The 27,844-nt window shown below is 46.7% G+C and overlaps 1 pseudogene; it reads right to left on the minus strand.

Annotated features, from left to right (window-relative positions):
* LOC109759590 (chaperone protein dnaJ C76, chloroplastic-like) overlaps positions 1 to 20,985 on the minus strand; it is a 115,237-nt pseudogene extending 94,252 nt beyond the window's left edge.
* Positions 20,986 to 27,844: the final 6,859 nt, after the last annotated feature.

Genomic DNA, 27,844 nt, shown 5'->3' on the forward strand with positions numbered 1-27,844 from the left:
ACTCGTTGTCCAGGGGACCATCTTCGACTGTATTGACTTACAAAGGATACGAGATAAATGAGAATACATTTTACACGATCGCCCAAGATCAAAAGAGCACCAACCAAAACAGCGGTGTCCGCTTTGATGCAGCAACCGAGAGGGGAAAGGACACATATTATGGTTACATAATGGACATATGGGAACTTGACTACGGACATGATTTTAAGGTCCCTTTGTTTAAGTGCAAATGGGTCAATCTGTCAGGAGGCAGGGTACAGGTAGACCCACAGTACGGAATGACAACAGTGGATCTGAACAATCTTGGGTACACTGACGAACCGTTCGTCCTAGCCAATGATGTGGCACAGGTTATCTATGTGAAGGACATGTCTACCAGACCGAGGAAAAGAAAAGATAAGGAAGCGAATACATCATACGATGAGCCAAAGCGGCACATAGTTCTTTCAGGAAAAAGGGACATTGTGGGAGTGGAGGGCAAGACAGACATGTCTGAAGATTATGAAAAGTTTCATCAAATTCCTCCCTTCAAAGTCAAGGCTGACCCAAGCATCCTGATAAACGATGAAGATTATCCATGGTTACGGCGCAATAAGCAAATGACACAAGCGAAGAAAAAGTGAAGACTTTCTCCCGCAACTATTATGATGATAGCATGCCAACTTTGTAATAGACAAGTATGATACCATTGTCCGTTTTGTACAAGAAGTGCATCTAGTTTTTGCCGCACCTTATAAACAGGTGCGTCTCTCTCTTAGCTAGCGAGGTGGGACTAAACTCACCACCACGCCGCTGTGCAAGGCCATTGGTCCCGGTTGGTGGCACGAACCGGGACCAATTCCACCCTTTGGTCCCTGTTGGTGCCACGAACCGGTATTAATGAGGCTGTGGCCCCACGAGCACCTTTAGTACCTGTTCGTGGCACGAACCGGTACTAGAGTTTCTTACTAGCTAAGCAGTTTTTAGTCCCACCTCACTAGCTAAGAGGCACTAGGAGCGGTTTATAAGCCCTGAGTGCAGAGACGATGAAGAAGAGGCGCAATGCTCATGTTGCTTAGCTTCAAGCCTTGAGGAATAAGGTAGACTGCATCGAGCTATGTGCAGTGCAGTCTACACTATTCCGAAAGGCTTGAAGCAAATCAACGCGCATTGCGCCTCTTTTTTATTTTTAATCATTAAAAGCAAAAAGAATTTTCATAAAGAACTTTTTTGATAGAAACTTTAATAGCAGGAAGAATTATCATAAAGTAAAATAAATAAGTAATTGGAAACAAAATAAAATAAAATAAATAAGTTTTTTGTTGTAAGTAGAAATAAAACAAAATAAATATAGCAAAAAAGAAAATAAAAAAACTAAATACAGCAAAAAGAATTTTCATAAAGAACTAATGGCACTAATAGAAAGTTTATATGTTTTCTAAAACTAATGGCACTAACAGACAGTTTATAATTTTGCTGACCTAAAAGCAAAAAGAATTAAAAAATAAAGCAAAAAACAAAAGAAAATAAATAATGCAAAAAATTTAAAAAACTGCCACCTATTGGGCCACCACGGCCTGAATACGACTAGAAACCCAACCTGGGCCAGTATTCAGGCCCGCAGAAGGCCCAATAGGCCAACAGACAGCATAGTGTGACATTAGGCTCGTAAGCCTGCATTTGAGAGGAGCTCGAGAGGGCAGCCGCAGTGGAGCTTATAAACCACTCCGAGCCCCTCTCAACTAGCGAGGTGGGACTAAACTTTTGGCCGCGGGCAGCGCAAGGCCTTTGGTCCCGGTTGGTGGCACCAACCGGGACCAATGCCCCCCCTTTAGTCCCGGTTGGTGCCACCAACCAGGACCAAAGGCCGCCGCTTCCCGCCCTTTGGGCTGCTGAAAAGAGGCCTTTGGTCCCGGTTGGTGGCACCAACCGGGACTAATGCCCACCTTTAGTCCCGGTTGGTGCCACGAATCGGGACTAAAGGCTTTGCTATATAAGTCCACACTTAGGAAATTTTCGACATACCTCGCCAGTTGCCCCCGACGCCGCCAGGCTGCCCGTGCTCGCAGTCGCCGCCCGCTCCTCATCGCCGTCGCCCCGCGCCCTTGCCTCGACGGGTCGCCGCCCGGTGCTCGTCGCCGTCGCCCTGCCCCCACGCGCCGCCCCGCCACGTGCTCCCCTGCTCGCGCGCGCCGCCTCGGCGCCCCGAGCCCCCCTGCCCGGCCCGCGCGTGCTCGTCGGCGCCCTCGCCCCGTCCCGGCCCCGTGCGCCGGCGCCCTCGCCGCCCCCGCCCCCGCCGTCGCCATCGTCCTAGCTGCCCCTGCTGTGAGAGCCGCCGCCCCGGCTCTGTTTTTTTATTTTTATTAGTTTAATTTTTTTGTTCATATGTGATGTATATGTGAACAAAATTTTTTTTGTATGTATGTAGATGTTCAAAATGTATGAATATATATGTCAAAAATGTTTTTTTGTTCATAGAAAGTTTTTTGTTCATATATAGAAAGTTTTTATATATGACAATGGATATATATTCGATATATATGAGAAATGATGATCCACATGGAAAAGTTTTATATATGCAAAAGTTACAATTTTAGAAAAGTTTTATATATCTAGCTAGGAAGGGAATAAGAAGAAAAAGAAGGATAGGAAAGAAGAAAATAAGAAGAGGAAAGAAAGAAGAAGAGGAGAGGAAGAAGAGGAGATATAAATAAGAAGAGGAAAAAAGAAGAAAAAGAAGAGGAGAAGAAGAAAGGAATAGAGGAGAAGAAGAAAAAATAGAATATTTTTTTTTCTTCTCCTCTATTACTTTCTTCTTCTCCTCTTTTTTTTTCTTCTTTTTTTTTCTTCTTTTTTTTCTTCAATCCTCTCCTCTATTCCTTTCTTCTTCTCTCCTCCTTTTATTTCTTCTTCGTTTTCTTATGTTTTATCGGGTCTGTCGTCGTCGATATATACCCCCTCCTGATAACTTCAACACGTGGGGGGGGGGGGTCGATATACCCCCTCCCCGATAACATTATTTTCCCGTGTATGTATGTTGTCGTTGTCGATATTACCCCCTCCCGATAACTTCAACACGAGGGGGGATATAACTTCAACACGAGGGGGGGTCGATATATACCCCCTCCTGATAACTTCAACACGTGGGGGGGGGGTCGATATACCCCCTCCCCGATAACATTATTTTCCCGTGTATGTATGTCGTCGTTGTCGATATAAAATCCCCTCCCGATAACTTCAACACGTGGGGGGGTCGATATATACCCCCTCCCCGATAACATTATTTTCCCGTGTATGTATGTCGTCGTTGTCGATATATATAACTCCCTCCCAGATAACTTCGACATGATGGACGGTCGATATGTATACCCCCTCTCGACCGTGATAACTTATACCACGGGAGCACCCCCCGGCCCTCTCGCTCGACCAAAACTCTCGAGGACACCCAAACCCTAGAAAAAAAACGATGTCGGTCTCCTACCCCCTCCCGCCGCGCCCCTACCCTTGAAGCATTGCCTAGGCCACCCCAAACCCGGAATAAGCTAGGTCTACGTTTGCACTAATATATCCACCTACTGTCATGTTTGTGTAATAATTGCCATGTTGTAATATTTGCAGAAACAATGGAGCATGGACGAGATGAGAAAGCAGAAGAGGTGTTGGGGGACATAATCTTAGCCGGAGGTGATATCTTGTCGTATCTTAACGACAATGATGGTCTGGAAGAACAGGGTGAAGAAGCTGGCTGCGGTGATCGAAGAGTGGAGGAGGAAAGACATCATTATGATGGCTCCGGTGACCCAATACTGGTGCAAGAAGGAGCCCGTGGTGACGGCTCCGGTGACCGAACAGAGTCCGGCCAGGTAAATATATTAGTTAAGCCTGTGCTGACTAGCTAATTGATGCATTCATTGTTTTGATATGTACACATATTAATTAACTCTCGTCTTTCTTCTTTTTTCTAGCCCTCCGGATCGAGCACAACTGCGGTAAAGAGACGAGTCCCGAAGAGAAAGTTGCGCTCGGATGAAAGGTTTGAGATCACAGCAATCGCGCGCGACGGCCAACCGATTGAACCCCTCCGGACAAAGGATGCTTTTGCTGCTCAGTGCGGGGTTCTAGTTAGGGACAAGATCCCGATCAGCATCCACCAATGGTATAAGCCTAAGAAGGAAGACCCTGAGGTGTCTTATGTCAATGATATGCAGAATGATGATCTTTGGACTGAGCTGAAGGCAAATTTCACCCTACCGCCAGAGGAGGATCCGGAGAAGCCAGTTATAGAGCAATTAATCAAGTCTCGTGCTCTTAAGAAGATGGCAGACCTATTCAGGAGGTGGAAGAATGAGCTGAAAACATTTGTCGACAAAGAACAGACACCTGAATTCATCGGCCGGTATGAGAAGATCAGAGATCACTGGCCCGCATTTGTGGCCCACAAGACATCGAAAAAGAGTAAGAAGATGTCAGCGACAAACAAGATGAATGCTGCGAAGAAGAAGCTTCACCATCGCACGGGGTCAGGTGGCTACCTCAAAGCCCGGCCTACGTGGGCCAAGTCTGAGAGGGATCTGCTTGATAAAGGGATCGAACTACAGACAATGAACTGGCCAGACCGTTGCCGGACTTGGTTCTTCGGGGCTGGCGGAACCTTGGACCCTGTATCAGGGAGGTGTCGTTGGACGGACGAGCAACTTGCAATACCCGTCAAGAAGATTCAGCATTATATCGATGCAGCGCAGCAAGGGACGTTCGTTCCAGACAGAGAGAACGACGAGCTCACAATGGCCCTCGGGAATCCTGAGCACCCTGGACGGACACGAGGCACGCCAGGCTCCGTTCCGTGGAAGGCTGGTTTTCCGGACGCGGGCGGTTACAAAACCCAGGAGAGGAGGAAAAAAGTGGAGCAGATCCAAATTCAGCGTCTGCACGAAAGGGTTCAAGTGCTAGAGGAACGAGACATCAATAGAGATGCCGAAACTGCCCCCGAAGCTACACCGCCATCTCAGCGTAGAAGCAGCGTGGCTTCCACCGAGCTGCCTCAGCTGGAGCATGCGGCTACTCCTAGCTACCCTGTGGATGCTATCACGGAGTCTCAACATTGCCACCTTATGGCGGAATGGCAGAACTTGAAAGTCAAGGCGGCTGTTGGCTCTGTTTTACCTACTGAACCCGGCGCAACCTACCACTGCCGGCAGATTCCAGATGGATATGCTAGGGTGATGGTGGATGAAATAACGGAGGGATTTGAGGACCTCCAGCTTGACCACCCTACTGGTGAAGGGGAGACTCGGCTGGGTTTAGCTCTAAAGACTCCATGCCTATGGCGGAAGGAGCTCATCAAGCTTCCGAACTGGACGGCTCCGGCGAGTAAGGGCACTCCGCCTCCTCCTCCGCCTCCTCCTCCGGCGAGTGATCAGGGCACTCAGCCTCCTTCTCCAGCGCGTGGCGGCACTCCGCCTCCTCCTCCGGCGAGTGATCAGGGCACTCATCAGCCTCCTTCTCCGGCGCGTGGCGGCACTCTGCCTCCTTCTCCGCCAGCGCCGGCGCGCCAGAGCAGCCAGCCTCCTCCTTCTCCGCCTCGTCAGCAAGGGCGGAAGAGACCCGCCGCCGCTGCGGCTGCTCCGGCGCATCGTAGTCCTTCTCCTCCGCCTCATAAGCAAGGAAAGAAGACAGCCACAGCTGCTCCGTCTGCTCTGCCGGCGTCTAGCAGTACAGTTGCCAGAGGCAGGAGGCAATACAGATTCGGTCCTTCTCTGAAGACTCCAGAGAAGTTACCATATGAGAGGACCGAGGAGGAGAACGTGAAGATCGTGCGAGCTGAAGTGAAGAACTTCTTTGAAGGGGACAAAGCAAAGAAACATCCACCTCCAGAGGAGAAGGTAGATCCGGTGAAAGCAAAGCGCACTCTGGCTGCCCTGACAAAACCACCAAAGTCTCCGCCAAAAGGCAACTATGAGCGCGTTCTTGCAAAGGCATATGCCGAAGCGGAGCGGTCGGGAAGTACTGTCAGTGATAAAAGGATGAAAGAACGACGAGCTGGGAAAAAAATTGCCCAGCTCGGCGAACAAGAGAACCAATCGTGCCCCCCGATCTTGGAGATTACCTGCCCGACGATGTACATTATGAAATCATGGAGGTGGACGAACACAAATACCATTACGGGAAGCCTCTCGTCAAAGATGTCAAATCTCTAAGCACGATGATGCGAAGACTACATGATTGGTACATGAAAACCTGCAGAGAGTCTGATGGGATGAGTACTTTAACGCTGAGAGTTAAACCGGAGCATGGCCTCGTTGGAATTGAACTGCTGAATGTTCCATTTGAGGATTTCTTCCAGTTTTACAATCTAAAGTCCCTCGATAAAACAACGATCACTTGCTACTGTCTGTAAGTAGTACTACTTCTGTCATTAAGTCTCTCTATATAGGTCAGCTCTTTCATTGCATGTATTTATACTTATCCTCACTATATTATGCAGATTGAAGATCGCCGAATTGAAGAAAAGACAAATCGGTGATATTGGGTTCATTAACACAAATCTCATAGATGATTATCAGGTTAAATTCCATGCCAAAGATACCGAGGCCAACTTGCTACAATCGTTGGTAATAAATCAAAACAAAGATATAATACTCTTTCCTTACAACTTCAAGTGAGTGTTACTGTCTTCTGCATATTCGGTTTCCCTTATTAGTCCAGGTTATATGGTAATGTAATTGATGACTTATGCATGCATGCGCAGCTTCTACTATATTCTCCTAGAGATTAAGCTTCAGCCGGGAGTAGTAACCGTCTTAGACTCGAGACGAAAAGATCCCCAGGACTATGCGAACATGACTCAAATGCTCCAGAAGTAAGTTAAATCGATCATTATCCACCGTATCAGCAACTTTGTTCATTTCCTGATATCAAGTATTTGTTTTCTTTGTATGGCAGGGTTTGGAGAAAATTCACCTCAAAAGCCCCGGGACTGCCGAACCAGCTGCAATTTAGACACCCGAAAGTAAGTACTATAGTAGCATGTTCCGCGCATCTCCTAGTGATTCAAGCGCTAGTTTGATCAATACCATTTTAGCATGCTTGCTTATCAGTTTGATTGACATCTATTTCTTGTAAAGTGGTTGTGGCATCAACCCGGGAATAATTACTGTGGATACTACATTTGCGAGTCCATCCGCTACCATACCTGTGAGCGGGGCTACACTGAAGAACAATATGAAGTGCGTAAGCAATAATATTCACAATTTTATTTTATTACCATCATTTGTGTTGAGTTTCATTTATTCATATATATATGTATTGACCCCCTTCTTCAAATTAGATTTTTCGGAAGCGGGATCAACTCCTAGCAGAAGATCGTATGCTAGGAATTCAAGAGGAATTGGCGGCATTCTTCCTTGACCACGTGATCGCTGAAAATGGATAATACTATGTGGACCCTGTGTTCCTACAATATAATTAGGAGATTGTATTGTAAGAGATAATTATTGTATATATGTAGTCGGTAGTGTCGGATAGATATACGAGAACTTGTTGTTCGACCAATATCTCGGAGAAGGAGAGGTGGTCGATATAACTTCTCTCTGTATGCATACGTTCATGACGATCTTTTGTTTCCTTCATTTGATTACTAGCTAGCGTGTCTACTCCTCTCCATACGTATATACTACGTAGCGTCGACCAAGCACGGAGATAAGAGAGGACACTTCTCTCTATTAATTAGCTAGCTAACACAATATATGAAACACCTAAATTAACCCCCCAAAACCCCTAAACCACCCCATTTAAAAAAAACAAAAACCTCAGCTCCTGCCAGGTGCTGACGCGTGGATGCCTATTGGTCCCGGTTGGTGGTACCAACCGGGACCAAAGGCCCTCCTGCCTGGGCTCCTCGCACCGGCCACGTGGACGGCCTTTAGTCCCGGTTCGTGTAAGAACCGGGACTAAAGGGCTAGGGCATTAGTAACGACCCTTTAGTCCCGGTTCCAGAACCGGGACTAAAGGCCCTTATGAACCGGGGTAAATGCCCCTTTTCCTACTAGTGAACCGGGACCAATAGGCATCCACGCGTCAGCATTTCAGGGGCTGGAGTTTTTGTTTTTTTGGGGGGGGGGGGGTTGGGGGGTTTTGGGGGGTTAATTTAGGTGTTTCATATATTGTGTTAGCTAGCTAATTAATAGAGAGAAGTGTCCTCTCTTATCTCCGTGCTTGGTCGACGCTACGTAATATATACGTATGGAGAGGACTAGACACGCTAGCTAGTAAGCAAATGAAGGAAATAAAAGATCGTCATGAACATATGCATGCAGAGAGAAGTGATATCGACCACCTCTCCTTCTCCGAGAGATTGGTCGAACAACAAGTTCTCGTATATCTATCTGACACTACCGGCTACATATATACAATAATTATCTCTTACAATATAATCTCCTAATTAAATTGTAAGAACACAGGGTCCACATAGTATTCTCCGTTTTCAGCGATCACGTGGTCAAGGAAGAATGCCGCCAACTCCTCTTGAATTGCTCGCATACGATCTTCTGCTAGGAGTTCATCCCGCATCCGAAACATCTAATTTGAAGAAGGGGGTCAATACATATATATATGAATAAATGAAACTCGACACAAATGATGGTAATAAAATAAAATTGTGAATACTAATGCTTACGCACTTCATATTGTTCGTCAGAGTAGCCCCGCTCACAGGTCGTGTGGCGGATAGACTCGCAAACGTAGTATCCACAGAAATCATTCCCTGGTTCCAGCCACAACCACTTTACAAGAAATAGAGGTCAATCTAACTGATAAGCAAGCATGCTAAATGGTATTGATGAAACTAGCACTTGAATCACTAGGAGATGTGCGGAACATGCTACTATAGTACTTACTTTCGGGTGTCTAAATTGCAGCTCCTTCGACAGTCCTGGAGCTTTTGTGGTGAATTTTCTCCAAACCCTGCCAGACAAAGAAAACAATTACTTGATATCAGGAAATGAACAAAGTTGCTGATATGATGGATAATGATCGATTTAACTTACTTCTCGAGCATTTGAGTCCTGTCCGCATAGTCCTGGGGATCTTTTCGTCTCGAGTCTAAGACGGTTACTACTCCCTGCTCAAGCTTAATCTCTAGGAGAATATAGTGGAAGCTGCGCATGTATGCATAATTCATCAATTACATTACCATAACCAGGACTAATAAGGGAAACCGAATATGCACAAGACAGTAACAATCACTTGAAGTTGTAAGGAAAGAGTATTATATCTTTGTAATGATTTAATACCAACGATCGTAGCAAGTAGGCCTCGGCTTCTTTGGGATGTTTTTCAACCGTATATGCATCTATGAGATTTGTGTTAATGAACCCAATATCACCGATTTGTCTTTTCTCAATTTCGGCAATCTTCAATCTGCATAATATAGTGAGGATAATTATAAATACATGCAATGAAAGAGCCGACCTATATAGAGAGACTTAATGACAGAAGTAGTACTACTTACAGACAGTAGCAAGTGATCGTTGATTTATCGAGGGCCTTTTGATTGTAAAACTGGAAGAACTCCTCAAATGGAACATTCAGCAGTTCAATTCCAACGAGGTCGTGCTCCGGTTTAACTCTCAGCGTCAAAATATTCATCCCATCAGACTCTCTGCAGGTTTTCAGGTACCAATCATGTAATCTTCGCATCATCGTTGTTAGAGATCTTTCATCTTTGACGAGAGGCTTCCCGTAATGGTATTTGTGTTCGTCCACCTCCATGATTTCATAATGTACATCGTCGGGCAGGTAATCTCCAGGATTGCTATAACCGGCCACCATCCTCGGATCATTAGTGACAATGTCTTTAGACACCTTGAGCGGGGGGCACGATTGGTTGGCTTGTTCGCCGAGCTGGGCAATCTTTTTCCCAGCTCGTCGTTCTTTTATCCTTTGATCACTAACAGTACTTCCCGACCGCTCCGCTTCAACAAATGTCTTTGCAATAATGCGCTCATAGTTGCCTTTCGGCGGAGACTTCGGTGGTTTTGTCAGGGCATCCAGAGTGCGCTTCGCTTTCACCGGATCTACCTTCTCCTCCGGAGGTGGATGTTTCTTTGCTTTCACCCCTTCAAAGAAGTTCTTCACTTCGGCTCGCACGATCTTCGCGTTCTCCTCCTCGGTCCTCTCGTATGGTAACTTCTCTGGAGACTTCATAGAAGGACCGAATCTGTATTGCCTCCCGCCTCTGGCAGCTGTACTGCTAGACGCCGGCAGAGCAGACGGAGCGGCTGTGGCTGTCATCTTTCCTTGCTTACGAGGCGGAGGAGAAGGACTACGACGCGCTGGGGCAGCCGGAGCGGCGGCGGGTCTCTTCCGCCCTTGCTGACGAGGCAGAGAAGGAGGAGGCTGGCTGCTCTAGCACGCCGGCGCGGGCGGAGAAGGAGGCGGAGTGCCGCCACGCGCCGGAGAAGGAGGCTGATGAGTGCCCTGATCACTCACCGGAGGAGGAGGCGGAGGAGGAGGCGGAGTGCCGCCACGCGCCGGAGAAGGAGGCTGAGTGCCCTGATCACTCGCCGGAGGAGGAGGCGGCGGTGGAGTGCCCTTACTCGCCGGAGGCGTCCAGTTCGGAAGGTTAATGAGCTCCTTCCGCCATAGGCACGGAGTCTTCAGAGCTAAACCCAGCCGAGTCTCCCCTTCACCGGTAGGATGGTCAAGCTGGAGGTCCTCAAATCCCTCCGTTATTTTTTCCACCATCACCCTAGCATATCCTTCTGGAATCGGCCTAGAGTGGTAGGTTGCACCGGGTTCAGGAGGTAAAACAGAGCCAACAGCTGCCTTGACTTTCAAGTTCTGCCATTGCGCCATAAGGTGGCAATGTTGAGACTTCGTGATAGCATCCGCGGGGTAGCTAGCAGGAGCCGTCAAGACATGCTCCGGCTGAAGCAGCTCGGTGGAACCACCATGCTTCTCCGCTGAGATGGCGGGGTAGCTTCGGGGGTAGTTTCGGCATGTCGATTGCCGTCTCGTTCCTCTAGCGCTTGAACCCTTTCGTGCAGCTTCTGAATTTGGGTCTGCTCCATTTTTTCCTCCTCTCCTGGCTTTTGTAACCGCCTGCGTCCGGAAAACCAGCCTTCCACGGAACGGAGCCTGGCGTGCCTCGTGTCCGTCCAGGGTGCTCAGGATTCCCGAGGGCCATTGTGAGCTCGTCGTTCTCTCTGTCTGGAACGAACGTCCCTTCCTGCACTGCATCGATATATTGCTGAATCTTCTTGACTGGTATTCTCAAAAGCTCGTTCGTCCAAACGCACCTCCCTGATAAAGGTCCAAGGTTTCGCCAGCCCCGAAGAACCAAGTCCGGCAACGGTCTGTCCAGTTCATTGTGTATGGTTTGATCCCTGTTTCAAGCAGATCATTCTCAGCCTTGGCCCACTTAGGCCGGGCTTTGAGGTAGCCACCTGACCCCGTGCGATGGAGAAGCTTCTTCTTCGCAGCATTCTTCTTGTTTGTCACTGACATCTTCTTACTCTTTTTCGATGTCCTGTGGGCCACAAATGCGGGCCAGTGATCTCTGATCTTCTCATACTGGCCGATGAATTCTGGTGTCTCTTCTTTGTCGACAAACGTTTTCAGCTGATTCTTCCACCTCTTGAAGTCTACCATCTTCTTAAGAGCATGAGACTTGATTAATTGCTCTTTAACTGGCTTCTCCGGATCCTCCTCTGGCGGTAGGGTGAAATTTGCCTTCAGCTCAGTCCAAAGATCATCTTTCTGCATATCATTGACATAAGACACCTCAGGGTCTTCCTTCTTAGGCTTATACCATTGCTGGATGCTGATCGGGATCTTGTCCCTAACTAGAACCCCGCACTGAGCAGCAAATGCATCCTTTGTCCGGATGGGTTCAATCGGTTGGCCGTCGCGCGCGATTGCTGTGATCTCAAACCTTTCATCCGAGCGCAACTTTCTCTTCGGGCCTCGTCTCTTTACCGCAGTTGTGCTCGATCCGGAGGGCTAGAAAAAAGAAGAAAGACGAGTGTTAATTAATATGTGTACATACCAAAACAATGAATGCATCAATTAGCTAGTCAGCACATGCTTAACTAATATATTTACCTGGCCGGACTCTGTTCGGTCACCGGAGCCGTCACCACGGGCTCCTTCTTGCACCAGCATTGGGTCAACGGAGCCATCATAATCATCTCTTTCCTCCTCCACTCTTCGATCACCGTAGCCTGCTTCTTCACCCTGTTCTTCAAGACCATCATTGTCGTTAAGATACGACAAGATATCACCTCCGGCTAAGATTATGTCCCCCAACACCTTTTCTGCTTGCTCGTCTCGTCCGTGCTCCATTGTTTCTGCAAATATTACAACATGGCAATTATTACACAAACATGACAGTAGGTGGATAGTGCAAACGTAGACCTAGCTTATTCCGGCTTTGGGGTGGCCTCGGCAACGCTTCAAGGGTAGGGGTGCGGCGGGAGGGTGTAGGAGACCGACATCGTTTTTTTCTAGGGTTTGGGTGTCCTCGAGAGTTTTGGTCGAGCGAGAGGGCCGGGGGGTGCTCCCGTGGTATAAGTTATCACGGTCGAGAGGGGGTATAAATACGACCATCCATCATGTCGAAGTTATCTGGGAGGGAGTTATATATATCGACAACGACGACATACATACATGGGAAAATAATGTTATCGGGGAGGGGGTATATCGACCCCCCCACGTGTTGAAGTTATCGGGAGGGGGTTATATCGACAACGACAACATACGTACATGGGAAAATAATATTATCGGGGAGGGGGTATATCGACCCCCCCTCGTGTTGAAGTTATCGAGAGAGGGGTATATCGACGACGACAGACCCGATAAAACATAAGAAAACGAAGAAGAAATAAAAAGAGGAGAAGAAGAAAAGGAATAGAGGAGAAGATCGAAGAAAAAAATAAGAAAAAAAAAGAGGAGAAGAAGAAAGGAATAGAGGAGAGAAGAAGAAAAAAATAGAATTTTTTCTATTTTTTCTTCTTCTCTTCTATTCCTTTCTTCTTCTCCTCTTCTTTTTCTTCTTTTTCCTCTTCTTATTTATATCTCCTCTTCTTCCTCTCCTCTTCTTCTCCTTTCTTCCTATTTCATCATTGTTCATATTTCATTGTTCATATTTCATCATGTTCATATTTCAAAAAAAAGTAAAGGTTTTGCCTAATGCATTGTTCATATTTCATCATGTTCTATGAACAAAAAAACATCATATTTCCTCCACATCCATGCATACATCATATATGTGATCATCTATGAAAAAAACATCATATTCTGTAAAAAAAATCATTACATATATATATATATATGAACAAAAACAATTATGATAACCAGCATATATATCATCATATATATAAAAAACAAGCATATATATATGAAAAAAAACAAGAAACAATTCTAGGGAGGGCGCCGCCCGGACCAAGGTGAGGAGGACCGCGGGGTCGGCGGCGAGGATGGCGACGGGGCAGTGGGCGCGAGCTCGGGGTAGGGGGCGACGGCGGCGAAGGGCGGGGCTGGGCGATGGCGACGACGAGGACGGGCCGAGGCGGCGCGCGTCGGTGCAGGGGCGCGGCTGACGGCGAGGGCGCGGGAAATGGTGACGGCGACGACGGGCACGGGCGACGGCGACGGCGACGGCGGGGTCGGTGGGCGGCGTCGGGGCAGCCTGGCGGCGTCGGGGCGGCGGGCGGCGTCGTCGGTGCAAACTGCAGATGAACTCTGAAAAATTTCCTAAGTGTTTGCTTATATAGCAAAGCCTTTAGTCCCGGTTGTGGCACCAACCAGGCCTAAAGGTAGGCATTAGTCCCGGTTGGTGCCACCAACCGATACGAAAGCCCTCTTTTCAGCAGCCCAAAGGGTGGGAAGCGGCGGCCTTTGGTCCCGGTTGGTGGAACCAACCGGGACTAAAGGGGGGGCATTGGTCCCGGTTGGTGCCACGAACCGGTACCAATGCACCCCTTTAGTCCCGGTTGGTGGCACCAACCGGGACCAAAGGCGCTCCGCGTCGCGGCCAAAAGTTTAGTCCCACCTCGCTAGCCGAGGGGCGCCCGCACCAGTTTAAAAGCCCCGGCGCGGCTGCTGTCTCGAACTCCTCTCTATAGCAGGCTTCTAGGCCTAACTTTGGCGCACTGCCCGTTGAGCCTTCTAGCCCTTCTGGGCCTGTATTTACAAACCTGAGGGTTGGAAGGCCCAGCGGGCAGCGCCCCAACAATTTTTTTTGTTGTATTCAGTTTTTTTGTTTTCTTTTTTGCTTTATTTATTTTGTTTTGTTTCTACTTACAACAAAAAACTTATTTATTTTATTTTATTTTGTTTTTAATTACTTATTTATTTTACTTTATGATAATTCTTTTTGCTATTAAAGTTTCTATCAAAAAAAGTTCTTTATGAAAATTCTTTTTGCTGTATTTAGTTTTTTTGTTTTCTTTTTTGCTTTATTTATTTTGTTTTGTTTCTACTTACAACAAAAAACCTATTTATTTTATTTTATTTTGTTTCTAATTACTTATTTATTTTACTTTATGATAATTCTTTTTGCTATTAAAGTTTCTATCAAAAAAGCTCTTTATGAAAATTCTTTTTGCTTTTAATGATTTTGAACAGAAAATACTTCGATAATTTTAGTTGCATCAATTTTATATGATTTTAGTTTCAATAATACTAGAGGTTTCTTATAATGTTTTGAACAGAAAATACTTTGTTAATTTTAGTTTCATAAATTTTATTAAAGTTTATTTTATTTTGTCGTAACACAAGAAGTCCGGAGTTGTAATAAGTTATTAAAAATAAAAAAGAGGCGCAATGCTTGTTGATTAGCTTCAAGCCTTTCGGAATAGTGTAGACTGCACTGCACATAGCTCCATGCAGTCTACCTTATTCCTCAAGGCTTAGTAAGAAACTCAGGTAGCGAGGTGGGACTAAAAAACTGCTTAGTAAGAAACTCTAGTACCGGTTCGTGCCACGAACCGGTACTAAAGGTGCTCATGGGGCCACAGCCTCATTAGTACCGGTTCGTGGCACCAACCGGGACCAAATGGTGGAATTGGTCCCGGTTCGTGCCACCAACCGGGACCAATGGCCTTGCACAACGGCGTGGTGGTGGGATTTTAGTCCCACCTCGCTAGATGAGAGAGAGCCGCACCTGTTTATAAGGTGCGGTGCGCCTGAGCTGTCGAGCTCCTCTCTAAAGCAGGCTTACGGGCCTAACCTCTCTGTACATGCCTGTGGGCCTACTGGGCCTTCTGCGGGCCTAAATCCTGGCCCATGGATGGGTTTCTAATCGTATTCAGGCCGTGGTGGCCCTGTAGGTGGCATAATTTTTAATTTTTGGCCTGTTATTTTTCATGCATTTACTAATTATTTTGAGCTATAAGACCCTAAAATTGAAAAGCATTTCAAATGAACTCTGAAAAGGTTGAAAGTTGGCATGGTATCATCATTTCATCCACATAGCATGTGCAAGAAAGTTGACAGGGTTACGGCAAAAACTAGATGCACTTCGTGTACAAAACGGACAATGGTATCATACTCGTCTGTTACAAAGTTGGCATGGTATCATCATAATAGTTGCGGGAGAAAGTCTTCACTTTTTCTTCGCTTGTGTCATTTGCTTATTGCGCCGTAACCATGGATAATCTTCATCGTTTATCAGGATGCTTGGGTTAGCCTTGACTTTGAAGGGAGGAATTTCATGAAACTTTTCATAATCTTCAGACATGTGTGTCTTGCCCTCCACTCCCACAATGTCCCTTTTTCCTGAAAGAACTATGTGGTGCTTTGGCTCATCGTATGATGTATTCGCTTCCTTATCTTTTCTTTTTCTCGGTCTGGTAGACATGTCCTTCACATAGATAACCTGTGCCACATCATTGGCTAGGACGAACGGTTCGTCAGTGTACCCAAGATTGTTCAGATCCACTGTTGTCATTCCGTACTGTGGGTCTACCTGTACCCTGCCTCCTGACAGATTGACCCATTTGCACTTAAACAAAGGGACCTTAAAATCATGTCCATAGTCAAGTTCCCATATGTCCATTATGTAACCATAATATGTGTCCTTTCCCCTCTCGGTTGCTGCATCAAAGCGGACACCGCTGTTTTGGTTGGTGCTCTTTTGATCTTGGGCGATCGTGTAAAATGTATTCCCATTTATCTCGTATCCTTTGTAAGTCAATACAGTCGAAGATGGTCCCCTGGACAACGAGTAAAACTCATCAAAAACAGTGGTGTCACCTCTGAGACGTGTTTCCAACAAACTGCTGAAAGTCCTGATGTGTTCACATGTAATCCAGTCGTCACACTGCTCCGGGTGTTTGGAGCGCAGACTATTCTTGTGTTCATCGACATACGGGGTCACCAAGGTAGAGTTCTGTAGAACTGTGTAGTGTGCTTGAGACCAAGAATATCCGTCCCTGCATATTATTGAGTCCCCTCCAAGTGTGCCTTTTCCAGTCAGTCTCCCCTCATACCGTGATTTAGGGAGACCTATCTTCTTAAAGCCAGGAATGAAATCAACACAAAACCTAATGACATCCTCTGTTTGATGGCCCATGGAGATGCTTCCTTCTGGCCTAGCATGGTTATGGACATATTTCTTTAGGACTCCCATGAACCTCTCAAAGGGGAACATATTGTGTAGAAATACGGGCCCCAGAATGACAATCTCGTCGACTAGATGAACTAGGACGTGCGTCATGATATTGAAGAAGGATGGTGGGAACACCAGCTCGAAACTGACAAGACATTGCGCCACATCACTCCTTAGCCTTGGTATGATTTCTGGATCGATCACCTTCTGAGAGATTGCATTGAGGAATGCACATAGCTTCACAATGGCTAATCGGACGTTTTCCGGTAATTCCCCCTCAATGCAACCGGAAGCAGTTGCGTCATAATCACGTGGCAGTCATGAGACTAGGTTCTGGCACTTTTTCTCTGGCATATTTATTATTCCCTTTATATTCGACGAGAAGCCAGTCGGGACCTTCATACTGAGCAGGCATTCAAAGAAGATTTCTTTCTCTTCTTTCGTAAGAGCGTAGCTGGCAAGACCTTCATACCGCTTCGGAGGCATGCCGTCTTTTTCGTGCAAACGTTGCAGGTCCTCCCGTGCCTCAGGTGTATCATTTGTCTTCGCATACACACCCAAGAAGCCTAGCAGGTTCACGCAAAGGTTCTTCGTCACGTGCATCACGTCGATTGAAGAGCGGACCTCTAGCTCTTTCCAGTAGGGTAGGTCCCAAAATATAGATTTCTTCTTCCACATGGGTGCGTGTCCCTCAGCGTCATTCGGAACAGCTAGTCCGCCGGGACCCTTTCCAAAGATTACGTGTAAATCATTGACCATAGCAAGTACGTGATCACCGGTACGCATGGCGGGCTTCTTCCGGTGATCTGCCTCGCCTTGAAATGCTTGCCTTTCTTTCAACATTGATGGTTGGTCGGAAGAAATCGACGATGGCCCACGTACACATTCTTCCTGCATTTGTCCAGGTATATACTTTCTGTGTCATCTAAACAGTGCGTGCATGCGTGGTATCCCTTGTTTTTCTGTCCTGAAAGGTTACTGAGAGCGGGCCAATCGTTGATGGTTACAAACAGCAACGCGTGCAGGTTAAATTCCTCCTGTTTGTGCTCATCCCACGTACGTACACCGTTTCCATTCCACAGCTGTAAAAGTTCTTCAACTAATGGCCTTAGGTACACATCAATGTCGTTGCCGGGTTGCTTAGGGCCTTGGATGAGAACTGGCATCATAATGAACTTCTGCTTCATGCATATCCAAGGAGGAAGGTTATACATACATAGAGTCACGGGCCAGGTGCTGTGATTGCTGCTCTGCTTCCCGAAAGGATTATTGCCATCCGCGCTTAAACCAAACCATACGTTCCTTGGGTCAGCTGCAAACTCAGCCCAGTACTTTCTCTCGATTTTTCTCCACTGCGACCCGTCAGCGGGTGCTCTCAACTTCCCGTCTTTCTTACGGTCCTCACTGTGCCATCGCATCAACTTGGCAATTCTAGTACGGTACCGAGCTTTGTGTTGCCATCTTCGCAATTGGGGTACAACCCTTTTTTGTGATCCTTTAACATGTGATCGAACTTCAGCTTCTCCTTTTGACTTTCGCATTGCGTCCTTGCATCGACAATGACCCGGCGGAGATCATCATCATCGGGCACTGGTTCCTCTTGATCTTCAGCAGCTTCCCCCGTTGTAGCATCGTTGGGCACATCGTCTGGTTCCTCTTGATCTTCAACAGCTTCCCCCGTTGCAGCTTCACCGTATTCAGGGGGCAGATAGTTGTCATCGTCCTCTTCTTCTTCGCCGTCTTCCATCATAACCCCTATTTCTCCGTGCCTCGTCCAAACATTATAGTGTGGCATGAAACCCTTGTAAAGCAGGTGGGTGTGAAGGATTTTCCGGTCAGAGTAAGACTTCATATTCCCACATATAGGGCATGGACAACACATAAAACCATTCTGCTTGTTTGCCTCAGCCACTTCGAGAAAATCATGCACGCCCTTAATGTACTCGGAGGTGTATCTGTCACCGTACATCCATTGCCGGTTCATCTGCGTGCATTATATATAATTAAGTGTGTCAAAAACCATTACAGAACATCATGAATAGATAATTAAGTGACCAAATTAATAGAAGTTCATCATCACATTAAAACCAAAGTACATACATAGTTCTCATCTAACAACATATATATAACTCTCCAGAGCATCTAATTAATTAAACCATACATTGAAACTATGTAAAACATTTCAATGCGAAAACAAATGCGATCATAATCGCAACCAAGGTAACAATTTATCCAACGGCATAATGATACCAAGCCTCGTTATGAATGGCATATTTTCTAATCTTTCTAATCTTCAAGCGCATTGCATCCATCTTGATATTGTGATCATCGACAACATCCACAACATGCAACTCCCATATCATCTTCTCCTCCTCAATTTTTTTATTTTTTCCTTCAAGTAATTGTTTTCTTCTTCAACTAAATTTAACCTCTCGACAATAGGGTCGGTTAGAATTTCCGGTTCAACCACCTCCTAGGTAAATAAAATCTATTGCACGTTGGTCGGTATATTTGTCATAAACAATAAATGAACCAAATAGTTATAAAAAGATAATATATACCACATCCAAATCATAGACAGGACGAGGGCCGACGGGGGCGGATACCAAAACCATCGCACTATGTAATAAGAAGGAATAATAAAATTAACAAAATTAGACAAGTATCTATCTAAAGTAAGAATTTTTTTCCTTTCAGAAAGAAGATAAGAACAAGAGGCTCACCACGGTGGTGCTGGCGACAAGATTGGCGCGGGCGATCGACGGCGGTGAAGACGGGGACGGGACGTGACGGACCACTAAACCTAGACAAATCTCGGGGAAAATGGAGCTCGGAGGTCGAGTTTCGAGAGGAGAAAGATTAAGTAGTGTGGCTCAGACATTTCATCGAACACCTCATGTGCATAGGAGGTGAGCTAGAGCACCCAAATGCCCTCCCCTCGCCGGCTAGAAAAAACAGAGCACTGTGGAGTGCTCTGCTGTGGCGATGGGGTATATATAGGGAACTCATTGGTCCCGGTTCGTGGCACCAACCGGGACTAAAGGTCATTGGTCCCGGTTCGTCCCGGTTGGTGCCACGAACCGGGACCAATGACCCCCTTTAGTCCCGGTTGGTGGCACCAACCGGGACCAAAGGCCTTGTGCTGCCCCGCGTCAAAAGTTTAGTCCCACCTCGCTAGTTGAGAGGGCTCGAGAGTGGTTTATAAGCGCTCCTGCGCCCACCCTCTCGAGCTCCGCTCAACTGCAGGCTTTCGGGCCTAACCGTTCTCTTTGCCTGTGGGGCCTACTGGGCCTTCCGCGGGTCTGAATCCTGGCCCATGGATGGGTTTCAAGTCGTATTCAGGCCGTGGTGGCCAAGTAGGTGGCATAATTTGTTTTGTTTTATTTGTTTTGTTTCTACTTACAACAAAAAACTTATTTATTTTATTTCTAATTACTTATGTATTTTACTTTAACTATTTTATTTTTATTTATTTTAGTGCTGCTATTTTTATTTATTTTACTGCTGCTATTTTTATTTAATTTATTCAGGTTTATTTATTTTAGTTACTATAGTTTATTTTATTTTATTTTATTAAGGTTTATTTATTTTATTAAGGTTTATTTATTTTATTTACTATAAAAAAATGAACATAGATGCGCCTATAGAGAAAATTCAACCTAAATTCATAATAAATTTCTATGAAATTCAAAGAAATTTACTGTGAATTTAGGTCAAATTCCCTGTATAAGGGCATCTATTTTCACTTTGAGAGGAGCTCAACAAGGCAGAGAGGGACGGGCTTATAAACTGGTGTCAGCGCCCGTCGGTTGGCGAGGTGGGACTAAACACTGGCCGCAACTAGGACCAGCCCTTTAGTCCTGGTTTGTGGTATGAACCGGGACTAAAGGGTGGTGGGCCAGGAGCGTGGCCCATTGGTCCCGGTTTGTCCCACCAACCGGGACCAAAGGGGCCGGACGAACCGGGACCAATGCCCCCACGAGGCCCGGCAGGCCCCCTGGCCGCACGAACCGGGACCAATGCTCGCATTAGTCCTGGTTCGTGACTGAACCGGGACTAATGTGAATATTGCCCTGTGACCAAAGCCCAGTTTTCTACTAGTGTGAACCAGCTCCATGCTACCCATCTAGGAATAGACTCTTGCCCTCCCAAAGTCGTCCTCAATTTCAAAGACATTGGGGCACAAATGTTGCATCCTAAAACAACATGAACGAGGTAAAATACACAGATTCTACACCAACTCTCTTACAAATAACTAAATGTTCAATGAAATAATCATCAGTACCTATGCAAGTAATATCATCTAAGAACACATGATCCTTGACTACACTATCATCAACGAAAGGATTGTTCGTTGTTGCCGTGTACCCATGTTGCACTGGATCGCTCAACACCATATGTTCAATTCCACACTCTTGTTAGCTTTGTCAACAAAGACCATTTCAGTGCAAAAGCAAGCATTTTCGAGAAGATATGCATGTTAAGTACAAAAATATAAACATTGTTGTTCACTGAACATTTTCAATGGAACACGTACTAAGTAAATGATGTAATCATCAAATATTATGTCTCTATGATACACATAATATTTTTCATCTATAACTGAGAATATGATGAGAAGCATTGGAATCACATTTCAATTTATAATATATACACCTAAACTAATACTTTATTTTGATCAAACAGGTAGTATATATGGAAGTATATATTCAAATATAGCATGCAATATGTTATAGAGAAGGAGGAGGCGCCTTTGTCACTTGGCGTGGGCCAGCTGCAGCATGGCCGCACCTAATGTGTGGCGCATATATCCTATTTAGTTTGTTAGAGATAGGTCTCCTGTTTAAGTAATTCTATCTCTTCTCCCGATTCTCTCTGTAACCTCCCCTCTTGGTTTGGCAACCTCCACCGAGACATGTACCTATCGATACCCATCGATCATCCTATCAATATAAACCTGCGGGCTCTCGTGTATGAGAGTTGAGATGCTTCCATAATCTTTACATGGTATACAGAGCAGGCTCTTCCATCTCATCTAGCTAGTTCTTCTTCCTCAACCCTCCACCCAACCCCTCATCATGTCCACCTCCGCTGCACCCATCCAATCCAGCCTCAACTACAACACCTCTGAGCCACTTACCCGGATGAATTATGTCCTTTGGAAAGCCCAAGCAAGATCCCAGATAATGGGCGCCGGCTTGTACGGCTACATCGACAACACCATTGAGGAGCCTCCCAAGATCATCACCACCAAAGACAAAGATGGCAAGGATCAGGTCATCCCCAACCCTGCCTATGCCCCCTGGCTTGTACAGGATCAACAAATTGTTGCTTACCTCTTGCGCGATCTGTCCAAGGAGGTTCTTGTCCGGGTTCCATCTCTTGAGACGTCAAATGTGATCTGGACAACCTTGGCCACCATGTTCTCCGCGGTGTCGCTGTCCCGCGCCAACAATCTTCACGCCGCCCTCACGAACGCCCAGAAGGGCTCCCTGTCGGCCTCGGCATACTTTGGTCAGATGCGTTCCCTCTCCGATGAGCTTGTGGCTGCGGGCAAACCACTCGGGGACAGGGAGCTCATCTTCTTCATCATCGCCGGCCTCGACATGGACTATCAACCCATCATTTCGGCACTGGACGTCCGCACTGAGCCCATCACCGTCGACGGCCTTTTCTCTCTCGTGGCCAACTTTGACCAGTGGGTTGAGATGTTCCACGGCAACGCCGGCTTCAAGTCATCTGCTAACGCAGCCTTGCGCGGCGGCCGTGGTGGTGGCGGCAAGGGTGGCTACCGCAAGGGCGGGGGCTATGGTGGCTCTCACGGCGGCTATGGTTCAGGCGGCGGCGGCGGCTACAACGCTGGTGGTGGCAGCGGCCACGGCACCGGCGGCGGCTACCACAACCCTAACCCTAACTCTAGCGGGGGATATGGCTTCCAACAGAACAATGGGGGGGCTATTCAGGTGGTGGCAGTGGCGGCCACTATCAACAGAACAACCACGGTGGTGGCTACAACAACAATCGGCGCCCCCCGGCAACAACAATCGGGGGCGCAATTTCCAAGGTATGAAGGTTATGAAAATAAGTGCCAAAATTGTAAGAAAACAAATCATATTGCGATTGGCGCTACGCCAATGACAACATTGCCAGAAAAAGAAAATTTCAGCTGCAGCTGACGTGTCCTATGGAGTAGATACCAACTAGTATATGGACACAGGCGCCACAAATCACATCAATGGAGAACTGGATAAGTTGACAATGCACAAAAATACCGTGGCCATGATCCAGTCTACACTGCAACAAACAGTGCAGGTATGGAGATAAGTCATGTTGGTCAATCTTTTACCAAAAGCCCGCACAAAAATCTTGAACTCAGTGACATCTTGTGTGTTTCTAATGTTTCCAAAACCTTGCTATCCGTTCATCGTATTGCACTAGTAGGAAAAGGGGCTTTTACCCCGGTTCATAAGGGCCTTTAGTCCCGGTTCTGGAACCGGGACTAAAGGGTCGTTACTAATGCCCTAGCCCTTTAGTCCCGGTTCTTACACGAACCGGGACTAAAGGCCGTCCACATGGCCGGTTCGGGGAGCCCAGGCAGGAGGGCCTTTGGTCCCGGTTGGTGCCACCAACCGGGACCAATAGGCATCCACGCGTCAGCACCTGGCAGGAGCTGAGGTTTTTGTTTTTTTAAAGGGGGTGGTTTAGGGGTTTTGGGGGGTTAATTTAGGTGTTTCATATATTGTGTTAGCTAGCTAATTAATAGAGAGAAGTTTCCTCTCTTATCTCCGTGCTTGGTCGACGCTACGTACTATATACGTATGGAGAGGAGTAGACACGCTAGCTAGTAATCAAATGAAGGAAACAGAAGATCGTCATGAACATATGCATACAGAGAGAAGTGATATCGACCACCTCTCCTTCTCCGAGATATTGGTCGAACAACAAGTTCTCGTATATCTATCCGACACTACCGGCTACATATACAATAATTATCTCTTACAATACAATCTCCTAATTATATTGTAGGAACACAGGGTCCACATAGTATTCTCCGTTTTCAGCGATCACGTGGTCATGGAAGAATGCCGCCAATTCCTCTTGAATTCCTCGCATACGATCTTCTGCTAGGAGTTCATCCCGCTTCCGAAACATCTAATTTGAAGAAGGGGTCAATACACATATATATGAATAAATGAAACTCAACACAAATGATGGTAATAAAATAATATTGTGAATATTATTGCTTACGCACTTCATATTGTTCTTCAGTGTAGCCCCGCTCACAGGTATGGTAGCGGATGGACTCGCAAACGTAGTATCCACAGTAATTATTCCCGGGTTGCTGCCACAACCACTTTACAAGAAATAGAGGTCAATCAAACTGATAAGCAAGCATGCTAAATGGTATTGATGAAACTACCGCTTGAATCACTAGGAGATGCGCGGAACATGCTACTATAGTACTTACTTTCGGGTGATTAAATTGCAGCTTCTTCGGCAGTCCCGGAGCTTTTGAGGTGAATTTTCTCCAAACCCTGCCAGACAAAGAAAACAATTACTTGATATCAGGAAATGAACAAAGTTGCTGATATGGTGTATAATGATCGATTTAACTTACTTCTGGAGCATTTGAGTCATGTTCGCATAGTCCTGGGGATCTTTTCGTCTCGAGTCTAAGACGGTTACTACTCCCGGCTCAAGCTTAATCTCTAGGAGAATATAGTGGAAGCCGCGCATGCATGCATAAGTCATCACTTACATTACCATAACCTGGACTAATAAGGAAACCGAATATGCACAAGACAGTAACACTCACTTGAAGTTGTAAGGAAAGAGTATTATATCTTTGTTTTGATTTAATACCAACGATTGTAGCCAGTTGGCCTCGGCTTCTTTGGGATGTTTTTCAACCGTATATGCATCTATGAGATTTGTGTTAATGAACCCAATATCACTGATTTGTCTTTTCTTCAATTCGGCGATCTTCAATCTGCATAATATAGTGAGGATAAGTATAAATACATGCAATGAGAGAGCTGACCTATATAGGGAGACTTAATGACAGAAGTAGTACTACTTACAGACAGTAGCAAGTGATCGTTGTTTTATCGAGGGCCTTTTGATTGTAAAACTGGAAGAAATCCTCAGATGGAACATTCAGCAGTTCAATTCCAACGAGGTTTTGCTCCGGTTTAACTCTCAGCGTCAAAGTACTCATCCCATCAGACTCTCTGCTGGTTTTCATGTACCAATCATGTAGTCTTCGCATCATCGTGCTTAGAGATCTGACATCTTTGACGAGAGGCTTCCCGTAATGGTATTTGTGTTCGTCCACCTCCATGATTTCATAGTGTACATCGTCGGGCAGGTAATCTCCAAGATTGCTATAACCGGGCACCATACTCGGATCATTAGCGACGATGTCTTTTGACACCTTGAGTGGGGGGCACGATTGGTTCGCTTGTTCGCCAAGCTGGGCAATTTTTTCCCAGCTCGTCGTTCTTTCATCCTTTTATCACTGACAGTACTTCCCGACCGCTCCGCTTCGGCATATGTCTTTGCAAGAACGCGCTCATAGTTGCCTCTCGGCGGAGACTTTGGTGGTTTTGTCAGGGCAGCCAGAGTGCGCTTTGCTTTCACCGGATCTACCTTCTCCTCCGGAGGTGGATGTTTCTTTGCTTTCACCCCTTCAAAGAAGTTCTTCACTTCGGCTCGCACGATCTTCGCGTTCTCCTCCTCGGTCCTCTCATATGGCACTACTAGGAAAAGGGCTATCGATGGAATGGCCACTAATGGCGCACCAGACATGTGGTGCGCCATTGCTATGTAGCAGTGGCGCACCGTGTGCTGGTGCGCCATTAGTGTGAAATACACTAATGGCGCACCAGACACGCGGTGCGCCATTAGTAACAAATTTTTTTATTTTGCCAGACATACTAATGGCGCACCAGGACATAGTGCGCCATTACTAGTTGTAACTAGTAATGGCGCACGAGCAACATAGTGCGCCACTAAAATATATTTTTTATTTTTTACTTTTTTGCAAAACTACTAATGGCGCACCAGGGGCAGTGCGCCATTACTAGTTTAAGCTAGTAATGGCGCACTGCTCCCCCGTGCGCCATTAGTGTTTTTTTGCAAAACTACTAATGGCGCACCACCAGCAGGTGCACCATTAGTAACCAGGGTTACTAATGGCACATTATGTGGTGGTGCGCCATTAGTAACCTGGGACGAGCTAGATATTTTGGACAGCCACACCTACCCACTCACTTTCCCCACTTCATTCTCTCCTCCCTCCTCCAAGCTTGTCTCAGTTGCCTCCTCCTCCTCACCTCATTTGCACCATAAATTCATCCAAATTACGTGGTTAAAGGCCCTTTTTTGATAGGTAAGTAAGGGGGAAGCTATCTTTATGTTGTTCTCCCTCCAACAACGTGCACATGCACTTTTTATGTCCTAGCTAGATCTATGTATGTTTGTGGTGTTGCATATGTTTGTGGTGTTGCATATATGTTTGTGTTTGCAGGTACCGGTATTTGAAATGCGATAGTTGTCAATATTTTGCCGGAATGTTGATTCATTTCCGTTTCGGCGAGAATTTTGGCACTATGCATTATTTTTGGTCCTATTTTTAGGGAAAGTCATGCCAAATTTTTTCTTGGTTCTAAAATATCGTTTTGCTCTACCCCGCAGGTGACCATGGTCCGCAGGATGACCGAAGGCATCGTGAATAGGTTTTTGAGCTCCGCAAAGGACGAGATGCTTCAAAAGAACGAGACGGAGATAAGATGTCCGTGTCGAAGATGCAAGCTGAAGAGCCTTATTGCGGACCCGGATTCCGGGCAGGTGCGGGACCACCTGCTCTTGCGTGGTTTTATGGATGGCTATCGGTGGCAAGGTGATGAAGATGACTATGAAGTCGTCCATGGGGGTCGGGCAAGAAATGAGGATGGGCAGCAAGACAACCACCGCGGCTCGGGCGGGCGAGAAGACGAAGAATCTCCAGGACGTGATCACGACGGTGATGCTGTACACAGTCATCATGTAGAAGATGTCGGACATGATGATGAGGAAGATGCGGGAGCAGACGAAGCGCATGATCATGAAGATGAAGATGCCGGCGGAGCAGACGACGATGGACCATCGATGGGCTGGGTGCAGGACCCTCATATTCAAGAGCTGCTTCTCAAGCAGACGGATAAAGCAAGAGCTGCCACCCGAGAGAAAGCCAAGCTGGATCAACTGGAGATAGACACGGTTACTCCATTTTATGAAGGATGCAGGCCCGAGGATACCCGCCTGAAAGTAACGCTCATGGCTCTGGAGATGAAGGTAAAGCACAAAATGACCGACGCATGCTTCGACGAGAACATGTCATTCTGGCACGAACGTCTTCCCAAGGGGAACAAGTGCCCGACCAGTTTCGAGGAGGCGAAGAAAATCGTGTGTCCTCTGGATTTACCGCACGTGAAATACCATGTGTGCATGAACAATTGCATCATTTATCGGGACGAGCACATGGAGTCTACCATATGTCCGGTGTGCGGCGTCACTCGATACAAGAAGAGGAAGAAAGCTCCTCGAAAAGTGGTGTGGTACTTTCCGATCACTCCTCGTCTGCAGCGGTATTTTGCGGACCCTAAGGTAGCAAAGCTTCTGCGTTGGCACGCGGATAGGGAGGAGAAGAAGCGAGAAGATGACGCAAATGATCCGGAGATAAATAAATAAGACAAGATGCTGAGACAAGACGCAAACAAGGATAAGCTCAGTAAGCCGTCGTCAGCTGGTCTTGTGGCCGGCAAAGGCTTCTCCACAAAATGGTCGTCATACTATACCGCTGGTGGGCGAAAGGAGAAAAAGACCAGCTCGGAAAGCCAGTCGCACGAGGTTCAAGAACTCAAGCCACAAGTGGCGTGGATTCCGGAGATTGACCAAGAGCAAGTGCAACAACAACTGGGAACGACGCTCACCGCCATTGTGCCTACCTTGATTCAGGGGCTGACGACGTGGATTGCGGGCGGCCAACAGGGGCCTCCCCCGGTTCCCAGCTTCACGGCCAGCAACTCGCACAACACGCAGGCGGCGCCATTGGTGTCTCCGGCGGAGGCGGTATTCGTGTCTCCGGCGCCGGCACGGGCATTGGAGCTTAATGCACCTGGGTGTACGCCGGCCGGCACCTCGCCAGCAAGCGGCCCCTCCGTCGGTTGCACGCGCACGCCCGCCGTTGGCGGTGCCTCGACATTAGCCGAGCTC

This window comes from Aegilops tauschii, chromosome 1 (genome assembly GCF_002575655.3).
Source record: "Aegilops tauschii subsp. strangulata cultivar AL8/78 chromosome 1, Aet v6.0, whole genome shotgun sequence".
Taxonomy (NCBI): Eukaryota; Viridiplantae; Streptophyta; class Magnoliopsida; order Poales; family Poaceae; genus Aegilops; species Aegilops tauschii.